Consider the following 12,577-nt stretch of genomic DNA (forward strand, 5'->3'; position numbering starts at 1 on the left):
AAACAAGTAAGTCTTTAGGGCTCTCTTAAAGGCCAATGCGAGCCTAAACTGTGGATATCTGCCGGAAGTGCATTCCATAGGCCAGGAGCAGCTACAGAGATGGCCCAGTTCCAAGTCGCCACCAGAGTCCCCCTCTGCACCGTTTCCCAGACGGTGAAGAAACTAATGCCCCTCTGCATCTCCTGATACCAGTAGTTGTGCTTGTGCAAGACTGTATGGCTGCAGGACCCTAGCAAGAGCAGTGGTACAAGTGGTTGAGTCACAGGTTTAAATGCCCTTCCCCTGCTGAGGGCAGATGACCCCTGTCTGAAACCTTGGAGGGCTGCTGTCAGTCACATAGACAACACTGAGCTAGGTCAACACATAATAGAGGTGTGCAGAATGTTCCAAGGTCAGAACGTTCTGCCTTGGAATGGGCTGTTGTAAGTGTTCTGAGCTCAGAACAGAACACCCATAAAAAGTGAGGGGGCTGTTCTGAGCTTGGAACAGAATGACCCGTTCTGAGAAGGAATGTTCCAGTCCTATTCCGAGCACCATTTTGGAATCTAAAATGGAGCTCAGAATGGGGTCAGACTGTTCTGATGGACCAGATTTCATTTTGTTGGAACTGGCTCGCTCAATTGTTCTGATGGAACATTTTGCGCCTGATTGTTCCGATGGAACGTTTTGCTTGGAATGGAATGCAAAATTCACTTTGTGCACACCCCTAATACATAGTTTGATTCAGTGTGTCATTCAGTCAGAGTCAGAATCTCTTAAAGCAAGTGGCGCTCTGTAAAACTCTGAGTCAAGAGATGCAATTGTTTTACAACCAAAGCCAGCCTTATCTTCTGATACTCAAATGGGAAAGTGTATTTGTCTCCCACTGATGAAATATAATATTGATGCTGCCTCCAAGAAATATAGCGCAATGTTTCTGCCTTCCTTTCTGTTTGGCTCCTTGTGTAAACATGCAAACATTGGGCTGACACTTTGTGATGATAGCAGCCCATAGACTCCACACTTACCCTTGCTGCTGTTGTGCAACCATGGGCAATTTATCTCCGTCTCTCCTCTCTTAAAACACTTTTATCAAAATTGGCGGTCAAACAGCACTGAACCATGGTGGCCTCAATCTTAAATGCTGTGGTGCAGATTTTAATTTGGGAAAGATTAATGCGCTCTCAAGTGTTAATGCTACAGCCTTCTGTTATCTATGTTGATGGGTGTCAGCTAATTTCTGCAGAAAGATTGTAAAGCAAACAGTGCATGTTGATGCTGAAGAAACCCAAGCTGCAGAATGGCCAGATAATAGAGAAGGAAATGGAACAATTTCCTCAAATTTCTTTTAAATTAGAAAATGTTTCCCCTGTCTTTCTCAAGCTGAACTACTGAGTCAATTCCATTCAAGCTGATTCGTGCAGATACAGGGAATATTTCATTTAAGGGAGCAGTAAAAGTGTCAAAAGATACTTTATCAAGGTTGCTTTTAGAGTGAAGATAACAAACCATCCCAAAACAAATATAGGCCACCACAAGAAGCTTCATAATTGCCAGGGCAGAAGTAAAAGCACATGCAGTCTTTGCTTCTTATGGTTTCTTTTAAAGTTTAGTATGTTTGAGGTGTGTGTGTGATTAGTGGTACAAAAAAACCACACGTAGTTAATTATGGCAAGAGTTTTCTTTTAGTACAGTAATGATAACAGATATATGGACAGCTTATTTCTTAGTTCCTGAATAAGTAGAAAGCCCCCTGCCCCAGCTTTTTAAACAGGATAGTCAGTAAACATTTCTTCATGGTGGCATGGGAGAAACACCAGAGGGAGATGCACACTAACAATGAAATTCTATTTATATAGGCTAATTTTCACAGAAAGAGGGGGAGATATGCAATTAAGCCCATAAAATGTGCTCCAATGATAATTCAGGTCAAGGGGCTAATAGTGGACTGTGTGAAAAAGAGTAACTTGCCCAATCACATTAAACAGGCTTGATAAAATCACCTAGACCAGCCAGTTATTTTCATTGTTATAATGAACTGATTTTATAATTAAAAAATGATTTATGTAGATTGTGAGGCAGGCAATGAAGCAATAGAGACCTTTTCAGCTAGTCAGGGGTAATGAGTGCCATCTTTCAGAAGCTTTATGTAAATACTTGGAGTTGTGGGGGACACCACTGTTCATACAGTCAAGCTGGGCAACTACTCCTCAAGCTCCTGTGAAACCTTCCTCTGAAACCTTCCAGTGAACAAGACTGTTCACAGCTTCCTGGGCATCATGCTTCATTGCTCAACTGAGGTAATAACCAGGGTTTCCCCCTTTGTTTGATCCTTGCTAGATATGCAGATTGCAACTATTCCTCCTTTTTGGCAACCTTTTCCTTTTTTGAAAACTGTCAGCATATTGCCATCCTATGACATGTGCAGATACTCACATGCATAGCCCTCTTCTGTGATAGCACCCCCCAGGGGTGCAGATTCCTGCTTAAGTATTTGAGGAGTTGCCTCTTCATTTTATTTAACTCCTTTGCTGAACTTAATAACCCAAGTTTTGCCCCACAGCAGTCTTCTCTCCCCCTAAATTTTTTAGTGAGTAGTTGCTCCTCACACAGCTTAGGATTTTCCCCACAGTTTATTTTTTATTTTTACATTTTATATCCCACTCTTCCTCCCAGAGTGGCATACTACATACTTAGGTTTCTCCTCACAACAACCCTGAGAAGTAGGTTAGGCTGAGAGAGAAGTGACTGGCCCAGAGTCACCCAGCAAGTATCATGGCTGAATGGGGATTTGAACTCGGGTCTCCCTGGTCCTAGTCCAGCACTCTAGCCACTACACCATGCTGGCTCAATACTGTTCTTAAAATGTACTAAGTACAGCATGGTATCATAAGTTTTGGATACTATAATTTTCCCCGTACAATCTAAAGGGCATTAGTCTTTTGTCCTCATAGAAATATATTAGCCACCCTACAACAGTGGAGGTGGGGCAAATCTGGAGGTGGGGCAACCTGGAGGTGGGGCAAATCGGCTATTGGGCTAGCCCCATGCTCATCTTTGGTCCAATCATGCCAGCAGTAGTGGCAGAGAGATTCTAAACTGGAATCTCCACGTCTGCCACCAGCCCTAGAGTGCAGTTGTGCTCCTGACCCAGCTGAGCAGCTGTGCTCCTGACCCAGCTGGGCTAGGCTCCTGGCTCCTCAGAACTGATAATGAAGACATTGAAGTGGTGGATAGCTTCTGCCTTTTAGGATTGACCATCAACAGTCAAGGATCCAGCAGTCAAGAAATAATCTGCAGACTAGCGCTTGGTGGGGTTGCAATGAAGGCCTTGGAAAGGATATTTAGATGCTGTGATGTGTCTATACCTACAAAGATTAGAATTGTTTGGACAATGGTTTTTCCCATGACATTCTATGGATGCGAAAGCTGGACTTTGAAGAAGCGAGAAAGAAAGCTTTTGAACTTTGGTGCTGGAGAAGACTTTTGAGGATACCATGGACAGCCAGGAAAACAAACAAAATGGGTCATAGAACAAATCAATCCAGTATTTTCACTCAAGGCACAAATGACCAGGCTCAAACTATCATACTTTAGACACATTATATGAAGACCCAGCTCCCTTGAAAAGTCCATAATTCTGGGTAAAGTTGAAGGAAAGAGAAGAAGAGGACAACAAGCAGCAAGGTGGATGGACTCGATTATGACAGCAATGGATGCACCACTGAGAGACCTTAAAGGCCAAGTGGAAGACAGATCATCCTGGAGAGAATTTATCTATGTGGTTGCTAAGAGTCAACATCGACTTGACACTTAATCAATCAATACCTTGCTTGTTTGGGCAGCAAATTTTTGCAAAGAGACAGTTGCCCCCTACAACTTTGGGAACTTGTAGAGTTCTTTTCAGAAGGGACCGTTGCTTTATTTTCAGAGGAGGAAAACATCTGATGAAAGACATGTTGAAAGATGATCAGCAATATTAAATCAATTGCAAAAGAGATCAAGCTAATGTTGCAAGTGAGTGTGTACAGAAAGTTTGGATTAGTTTATGGCATTACAGGTTCGGGCATCCAAGCAATGAATGCATTTCAAAATTAGTAAAGGAACAATTGGCAAGAAACGTACAAGTTAGACCATGCAAATCTGAAGTCAAATGCATTGAATGTGTTAAAGCAAAAGCAACAAGGGGCACATATTCATCAACTATGGAAAGGCAATCAAATGAGGTTTCGGATTTGATTCATAGTAATATTTGTTGGCCCTTCCCAGTAAAGACACCAGGAAAGAATCTCTATTTCCTGACTATCAAACTCCTAATAAATATCAAACTCCTCTTTCTCAGTTAAAGTTGGCTTCCTGTTTAAATTCTTATAGAATATAAGTAATTTATCTGCAGTGGAGGGAGGACCCGGATTCAGTTTCTTCTCCACTAAATAGCACTTCGGGATTTTAGCTGTGTTAAACGAACACCATGCACAGCACAGATAGCTCTTCGCATAGTTCATTGGGTTGAGGTTTCTTATTGTGGCCTGGTAATCATTAGGCCAGTAGTTTCCAGGATACATCCTGCACTGGCACTCAATTCTGGCAGAAGCATGTAAAAAATATTTAGAAATATGGTTCCCTTTTTCCTGCTGCATCAGAGTTTTTGACCCAGGTCAAGATCTAATTTAAGACTATTAACATATACACTTTAGGGGTGTGCATGGAACCGGCTGGCCTGGTTCGGTTCAAGTCTGGACTGGACTTGAACCTGACTGGACCAGTTCCGTCCAGCCCCAATCAAACCACCCCCAATCCGGTCGGGGGGGAGGGTGTCGCAAATTTTTAAAAAATTACCTCTAGCCCCTTCAGGGGGGTTCCTAAAGGCCATGCGGGGGTGGGGTGGGGGTGTCTGCTAAGGTTCCCCCGCCGGCCTCTTAAATCACTGCCTCGGCCTGTAATATGATCATTTTTGGCCCGTTTGGGCCTCTGTAATTGCTCGCAGTGGCCATTTTGCCACAATTATTGAAAAAATGGCCGCCGTGCATGCACAAATGACCTCTGCGAGGCCCTGAGCCATACCAGGCCTCACACAAGCCATTTGCGCATGTGTGGCAGCAGGCAATATGGCTGCCACACGCAATTACAGAAAAGAGCATATTACGGGCCGCGGTGGTGATTTAAGAGGCCGGCGGGGGGAGGGGGAACCTTCATGGGTCCTTCCAACGGCCTTTAGGAAGCCCCCCAAAGGGGCTAGAGGTAATTAAATGGGTTTTTTAGTTTAGCTTTGTTTTAAAAATTTGCAAACTGCTGCGGGGGTTCGGTTCTGGTCTGGATGGAACCCGTGGGGGGGTGGTTTCAGTTTGACCCCAAACCCCCAAACTGAGCTGCTGAGCTGCCAAACCCCTGAACCAGTTTGCACATCCCTAATACACTTTGAAGCTATTCCCACAAGCAGTAGAAAGCGGGCTAAGGGAGCCTAGCCCGCTTCTCAGTGATCCTGGGAACCACCAGGCTTCCAGGCGAGCCTGATGGTTCCAAGGCGGCTGGCCCGCTTAATTCCCCCTCCCCTTAAATGAGATTAATGGAGTGAGCACTCCGTTAACCTCATTTTTTTTGCCAGCCAGCCTCCCAGCTGGAGCCAGTCTCTCCAGAATGCCCTGTGCGTTAGCGCAGGGCATCCTGGAACCTCCGGGGGCGGCGCGGCTCCTGATCCCCACAGCCCCCACTGGCTCCATGATGGAGCTGGTAGTCATGTGGGTGGCTGATCCAGCTGTCCAGGGCTGCAGGCAAGATCGTCTGTGGGGAGAGTGGGCTAAGCCTGTTCTCCCCTGCAGACCCTTCATAGTCTTCATAGTTCTCCCCGCAGACCCTTCATAGTCTCATTTTTCTGTGTATAGTGAAGGTAAGGGGATAATGTCTATTCAGAGAGCCTAGGACTGTAAATTGAACTCCCTTTGGTTGTCAGATGACCCAGTTTCAAGCTCTAGCTGGGAGTTCATATATCTATGGTCCCAAAATGAAGGTATATTGGAAAGATCTCCTGCCACCAAAACATGTTCTAAAAAATATAAAATAAAAAGACTTATCTGAATATTCATAGTTGTAGTTGTACATGTAGTTGTATCTATGGTCCCAAAATGAGATCTTTCCAATATACCTATATTGGAAAGATCTCCTGCCAGCTCAATATGTTTAAAAAAATATAAAATAAGAAAACTTATCTGAATATTCATAGTTGTAGTTTTGTAAAATAAGAGTGGAAGATTTGCCTGTTAATATTCTGATATTCACTGATTGTTCTATTTTTCACAGTGGCATCTCAGTACAACTCTGATCATGCTGCAAGAAATTATTTATATGTGAAGAGTTGCACCACAATATGGATATGAAGCCCTCTGTTGAAAGCAATGCAGTATGGTTAGCAGCATCCACACTTAGGCTTGCATTTCAGTACATATTTATGTGTACATTATTTAAACCAAATCCTGTTAAGAAGATCTGCAAGTGGAAGAGGGCTTCTTCACAGATCACCTTAGCTGTACTGAGCTCTTGATGTTAACGTTAGCTACACTTTGCATTTCTTTGCTTTGTAGGCTGGTGTGAGATTTCTTTTTTAACTTAACTCTGAATTAATGAAGGTTCCCCCCTCCCCCGCCAAATTTAAGCTATGTATGCAGTTCAAAAGATTACGAGTAATTGTTCTTTAAAGTAATTGAATGTTGAAAATCTATTTGAGCTTACAAAGGATATATTCATGCAACTGATAATTGCTATTTTTGTAAGTTGTATCTCAATAGTGCCTTGTGTAAAGCTGTTAACATTTGCATCCACCAGATTGCTAAAGCTGAGCATACATGTTCTTTTAAAATGTCATTTTGTGAAGCCTTTACATAAAAGTAAAGTGCCTGGAGTTTATACTGGAATTACCGGGTGTAACATAATTGGGCTCCCTGAAATGAGTTCAGCATCTTTCCGAGAACAAAATCATTGAGCCTACAGACTAAATTTAACAGCCTAGTAGAAATATGCAGGTGAAGGTACAATTAATTTTAATTACTAGACTATACATTGTTAGTTGCACAGCCATGAGTAAAATTAAAGTGGCAATCACAATTATAAAATTGCAACCTCATTGTGCAACAAATTAGTCACAAATTAAAAGTCTAGGAACTATTATACATCCTCCTTATAGCTTTATGATCATTATTACCCTAATATGGATTTTATTTCTGTAATGCATTGTCCATGTCTTTACATCTTACCTTTGTTTAAGATCTCTGGCTTTTCCCCAGATTCTCACGATACAAGAAGAAGTTATCTTAGAGAGAAGGCTGTTATTTCTTCCTGGAGTACCTAGAATTACCTAGAATATGTGTGTCAAGGTCGACCTGGGGTACAGCTGGCTTTACTATACCCCATGGTTAGTTTATACTTTACTATACCCCATTGGTCCTTTTATTATTATTGATGTGCTGCCACCCCGCTCCTGGGGGGGATCTCCCCTTCTTTAATCCCCCAAAGAGATGACCTCAAAAATATTTTAAAATGTCTCAGAGCCTCTTCAGTAACCTGTGGCCCAAATGGTTACATGGGAGAGGCAGAACACAGTATTTAATTCAGCACAGTCAGCTTAATGATAAAACAAGAATTAAAAATCTTGTTTATTGATTACAAAGCAAAGGAACAGTTTACAGGCTATTAAAAGTATACAAACAGCTGTTCAAAAGCCAACCAAGTTACCTTCATCCTGACCCCGGGATGTTATTAGGTCAGGAGGCTGATAATCTTAAGTATGAAGGATGAAGTTTAAAACTAACCTTTTAGTGTGATTAGAAGAAAGCAAGAGTCCATCAATGAAGACCACAGGATAGAAAGACGTGACAGAATCACATCAGGACAAAAGAGAAAAGATTTGTGTTTTCTCTGTTAAATGACTAGAACTCAGAGAGGGATGTGTTATTTAAGAATGTACCACTTTATTTATGCCCCATCCATTGTCATTTAAGTCATTTTAAGCCAATGACATAATAAAGGGAGAACCCCCTTTCCGGACAGTTGGCCATTTACTGTGTTTGACTGACACACGAACACACAAACCGTACATAGTGTGCTGCATACATATTTGCAATAGGGGTGTTCGAGCTTACTCAATTTGAACTGTGGTTCAAATCAAACTGGTCTGATAGCAATAGCAATAGCACTTACATTTGTATACCGCTCTATAGCCGGAGCTCTCTAAGCAGTTTACAATGATTTTAGCATATTGCCCCCAACATTCTGGGTACTCATTTTACCGACCTCGGAAGGATGGAAGGCTGAGTCAACCTTGAGCCCCTGGTCAGGATCGAACTTGTAACCTTCTGGTTACAGGGCGGCAGTTTTACCACTGCGCCACCAGGGCTGATGTGGCCAATCTGAGTTCGAACCGGACTGGCCCTGGTTCTAAGAACTGGTTTGCAGGCCGGTTCAGGGATATTTGTGAAGCAGAATCCTTGAGCCTCCGCCATCCTCAATGGTTTTGTGAGAAGAGGAATTAAGAGACAGGAGATTATTTCCCCAGCAAGACTGTGAGGGCTGCCAAAGCCTTATTTAGTACCGAGGAGGCTGATGATGAGGGGGATGAGTTACTTGGAGGACAGAAGCATCCAGAGAGATGTGAACTCTGAAATCTCACTAAATATAGCAGAGAGGCTGGTGTTTTATACAGACAGGAGACAGGGAAATAAGGTGTTGGAAACCTCCCTGTAATCTGCTGTGTGGCTTCCAGAGAAAGCACAGCAGAGGTGAGGGGAAAGCTGTGCAGATGTCATAGTGGCTTATTGTCATAGAGACCCCTGTTGACTAAGCAAAGAGGCACCTTTTAACGTGGTGATTCTCTTTATTTAGCAGGGGGAGAGTAACTGGCCCTATCCACGCCCAGCACAGCACCCCTCCAGTGGCTGTTGCTGGTGTCGATCTTGCGTTTCTTCTTAGATTGTGAGCCCTTTGGGGACAGGGAGCCATCTTAATTTATTTATTTGTTGTTTCTCTGTGTAAACCGCTTTGGAAACATTTGTTGAAAAGCAGTATATAAATATATTGTTGTTGTTGTTGTCTTGACTGTATGTGCAGTAACACTGTTGATTAAGGCCTGATTCTCAAAATAGTTTTTATCCACATGAACAATCTCAGCCATTCCTGCATATACAATCATGTGGGTGATAGGGTTGTGCATAGACAAAATGAACAGATCCAGTTCTGATCAAGTGCAAGCAATGATCAAATCCTGCAGATTGTATTGTTTGATGCACAGGATATAGTGGCCCATTGAAAATGATGAGATCTCATTGAAATATATCATTGTAAGTCAGAATTGGATACAACTTTCAGGCATGCTAGACCACTCTTAGAGCTGCTGTGGACCCTTCTTAGGGCTTGCTACCATGCCCATTTCATGCAGAAGTGCCAGAGTTTCAGAGAAGCAGAGCAGTCAAACCTTCCCACCCTCACACTTTTGCTTTGAATATATACATTTAGATGCAGTCAACAATATTCAACCTCCCTTTCAATTTCAGCCTCCCTTAGCCAAAAGAAACCCTGAAGTTAATACACACCCAACAGTCTTGAGCAGCCAAATATCTGATGATAACAGAGTAAAAGAGCTCTGGAGCAAATATCGTGAGAAAATAACACTTGCATCCTTGCTGCTTTCCTTCGATGCTTGGAGCCAAGCGCTTCCTAGGAGGTCTTTGCTTCCTAGGGTGCCTGAGAAGAAGGCAGGCAAGCAGGACATTGGAAGTGTGTGGTTCTGCAGCAAGGAGTGGTAGAAAGAATTTCCCAATGCTCCTCTAAGGACTAGAGTCACTCAAAAATGTCATATTGGGCAGGGCCAATATTAGCAATTTTGCATGGCAAATGATCTAATGCAAAATGCTGCCGATAGCGATAGGGGCAGTGGCGTATCGGGGGGAAACGGTGCCCAGGACAAGCTCTGGCCCTGAAATGGCGCCCCCACCCTGGCCCCCACACACCTGTGCCGGCAGCGCAGCGGCGCCCCAGGTGGCAGATCGCCAGCGGTGGCGGCAATTCGGCGGTGGCGGGTCGCCTGCCAAGTGTGGCAGCCGTGACGGCTATTCGGCGGTGGCGGGCGGCGGGGGCGGCGGGACGCCCGCCGAGTGCGGCGGTGGCTGGTGTCCGGTGGCGATTGGCTGTAGCACCCAAGCGGCGGCGGACCCTCCGCCGCCTGCCACCGGCGAATCACCGCCACATGCCCGCTGCCACACTTGGCGGGCGATCCAGGGGGGGCGGGGGGATGCCACTTTTTGGTGCCCCCCATGTGGCCCGCCAGGGTGGCGCCCAGGGCACGTGCCCTGCCTGCCCCCCCTATCGTTACGCCCCTGGATAGGGGCTGTATTGAATTAGATTGAATTCTTGTTCTGATTCGATGCACAGCCCCAGTGGACAACAGAAATGTATGAATCAAGTTAGCAGTAATATCTTATGATTGCAATGGTTGGAAAAACTGGTTTTTGAGCTTCTGCAGAGAGACAGGAGTCAGGGACTGCTCTCAGATCTACAGCTCCATGGAAGAGAAGCCACGCTCCTGGTAACTTTAATCTGCTGCTATGTTTTGCTGGCCGCCATTACAGAGAAGCTATTGGGGGGTGAGAAAGAATACCAGATTAGGTGTGGTAGTCATATGTGGAAGAGCAATCTGTGAGAGACAGGGTTATTTAATGTTATGGGCTGATAAGTAGACTGTAATGGAGTCAGAATGTGCCGTGTTGGAGCTGCTGTAGCACTGGAAGGCAGACCCAGTGCTGGAGAGAAATGATGGTTGTGCATTGAGTGGTACCACTGATTCTTCCATTTGTGACAATGGGAGAAACAGCTGTAATGCTGATCGTTCAACCGCCAGTTCTGTCCTGCATCAAGGTTACCTTCAGGTTCCACAGCAGCCCCGTCACAGAGCATTCCAGCTCCGTTACAGTGTGCATAGTGTCAGCTGCTATTTTAAATCATTTGTTGTGAGCCACTGCAGAGTCCTGTATAGGTAGAAACGCCAAATATTGTTTCAACTAAAATAAACACCTTGGGATTGTTTTAATGAAAGGTGGTATATAAAGTTAACAATAAACAAACAAATAAGCAAGCAAGCAAACAAACAAACTAATGGGAACTGCTGCTAAGTGAGACCAAATATTGTGAACTAGCCTCAACTAAATGCAGATGTGAATTATTATTCCACATATTTTCCGATCCGAAATGGGCTGTATCCACCCAGCTTTTGTTTTCTAATGCCAAAAGTCAGCAAGCCGATGAAATACAAACACCTTGGGATATGGGTCAGTGGCTTCGCATTAATATCTGCAGTTAGTCATGATTGTGCAGGGCCTCATGGGAAAACCTCACAAATGGAATGTCTTCTTACAGACTTATCTTGTAGGAAGCAAGGCCTGTACCTGACAGTGCAATTAGAGTAGTACTCTTAGCTTTACATTTTTTAAACTCTGGAACTCAACACCTTGGCATTTCTGTAGAATTAATAGAGATTAAGATTGATTTGGGTTTGTATTTCATGGGTTTTTATGTCACAGATAGTGTACACGTGGTTTGATGTCTTCTTAGACTTACCTCAGATGAATCTTCCAAAAACTAAAATATATGGTTCAGTGTAGTTCTAGGTAGGTATTGTATCTCTTCCGTAATTCATAGTCCAACAGCAATAATTACAAATCTGCATCACTTATGTATGTATGTCCATAAATTGAACTCAGTAAGGAACCTAGTCTAACCAACTAGGTCATCTAAAAATACCACAAATAAAGCTTGATCGGTCATTATATTTTATAGTGTTACAGAGTCCAAGCTTCAGTGATTCCCATTCAGTGATTCATTGGCCTGAAGAAAACAAAGTATCTTGAGCATGGTAAGTAGATGTGGAAGGTCTCTCCATGATAGGTCTCAAACAGAGAAAGGAAATTTAATCGGTTGAAATATAACCAAATGTCTCTTGAAAGCACAACCTTCTCTCAAGTATATGTCAGCTGCAACTGACAGTTGTTTATAGGATGAAATCCTTTCCCTATTTAAATGGAAGTCCTGTGGGATGCAAGAAGGCCTGGTGGGGAAGGGTGGGGAAGGGTGAAACATGATTGGGTCACTATCCCATTCACTTTTAAAAGGGAAATTCCGTATGAGGTATGCTTTGGATTGTCATGAGATTGAAAACCTTTATTTAAAAATTGGAAAACTGATATTCTATCTGAAAATACAGAAATGAAATCCTAGAAATTTGTAGTCAGTATTACTCATCAGCTGTCAATGTACAAAACTCTTCTTCCATTCTATTATTTTGATTTAGAATGTAATATGTTGACAGACAGGCACGAAGAATCTATTCCAGAGCTCCATGTGTACACCAATGCAGATACGGAGCTTCTGAGCATGTAGCTTCTCTGTTAATCTCCATGGAAAAGCTAGCTTCATACAGGCAATAGATGGTGTGTGCAGGGTTTCCCCTCTGTTAAAAAGAATGGGGGAGCCTTCACAGGTGGGAGAGCAATACCAGTAAAGGGGCAGGGGGGCTTCCCTAGACCTATAGGGGGTGGGAGGGGAGCCAGTAGTACTCACA

At 43.5% G+C, this 12,577-nt stretch overlaps 1 long non-coding RNA gene across 1 annotated transcript in view; it reads left to right on the forward strand.

Annotated features, from left to right (window-relative positions):
- Positions 1-11,872, forward strand: part of LOC128352208 (uncharacterized) — a 40,320-nt gene extending 28,448 nt beyond the window's left edge. The window contains exons 2-3 of the long non-coding RNA XR_008320260.1: positions 7,257-7,384; positions 11,797-11,872. This is a non-coding gene — a long non-coding RNA (uncharacterized LOC128352208). The remainder of the gene's footprint in view (positions 1-7,256; positions 7,385-11,796) is intronic.
- Positions 11,873-12,577: the final 705 nt, after the last annotated feature.

This window comes from Hemicordylus capensis, chromosome 3 (assembly GCF_027244095.1).
Source record: "Hemicordylus capensis ecotype Gifberg chromosome 3, rHemCap1.1.pri, whole genome shotgun sequence".
NCBI lineage: Eukaryota > Metazoa > Chordata > Lepidosauria > Squamata > Cordylidae > Hemicordylus > Hemicordylus capensis.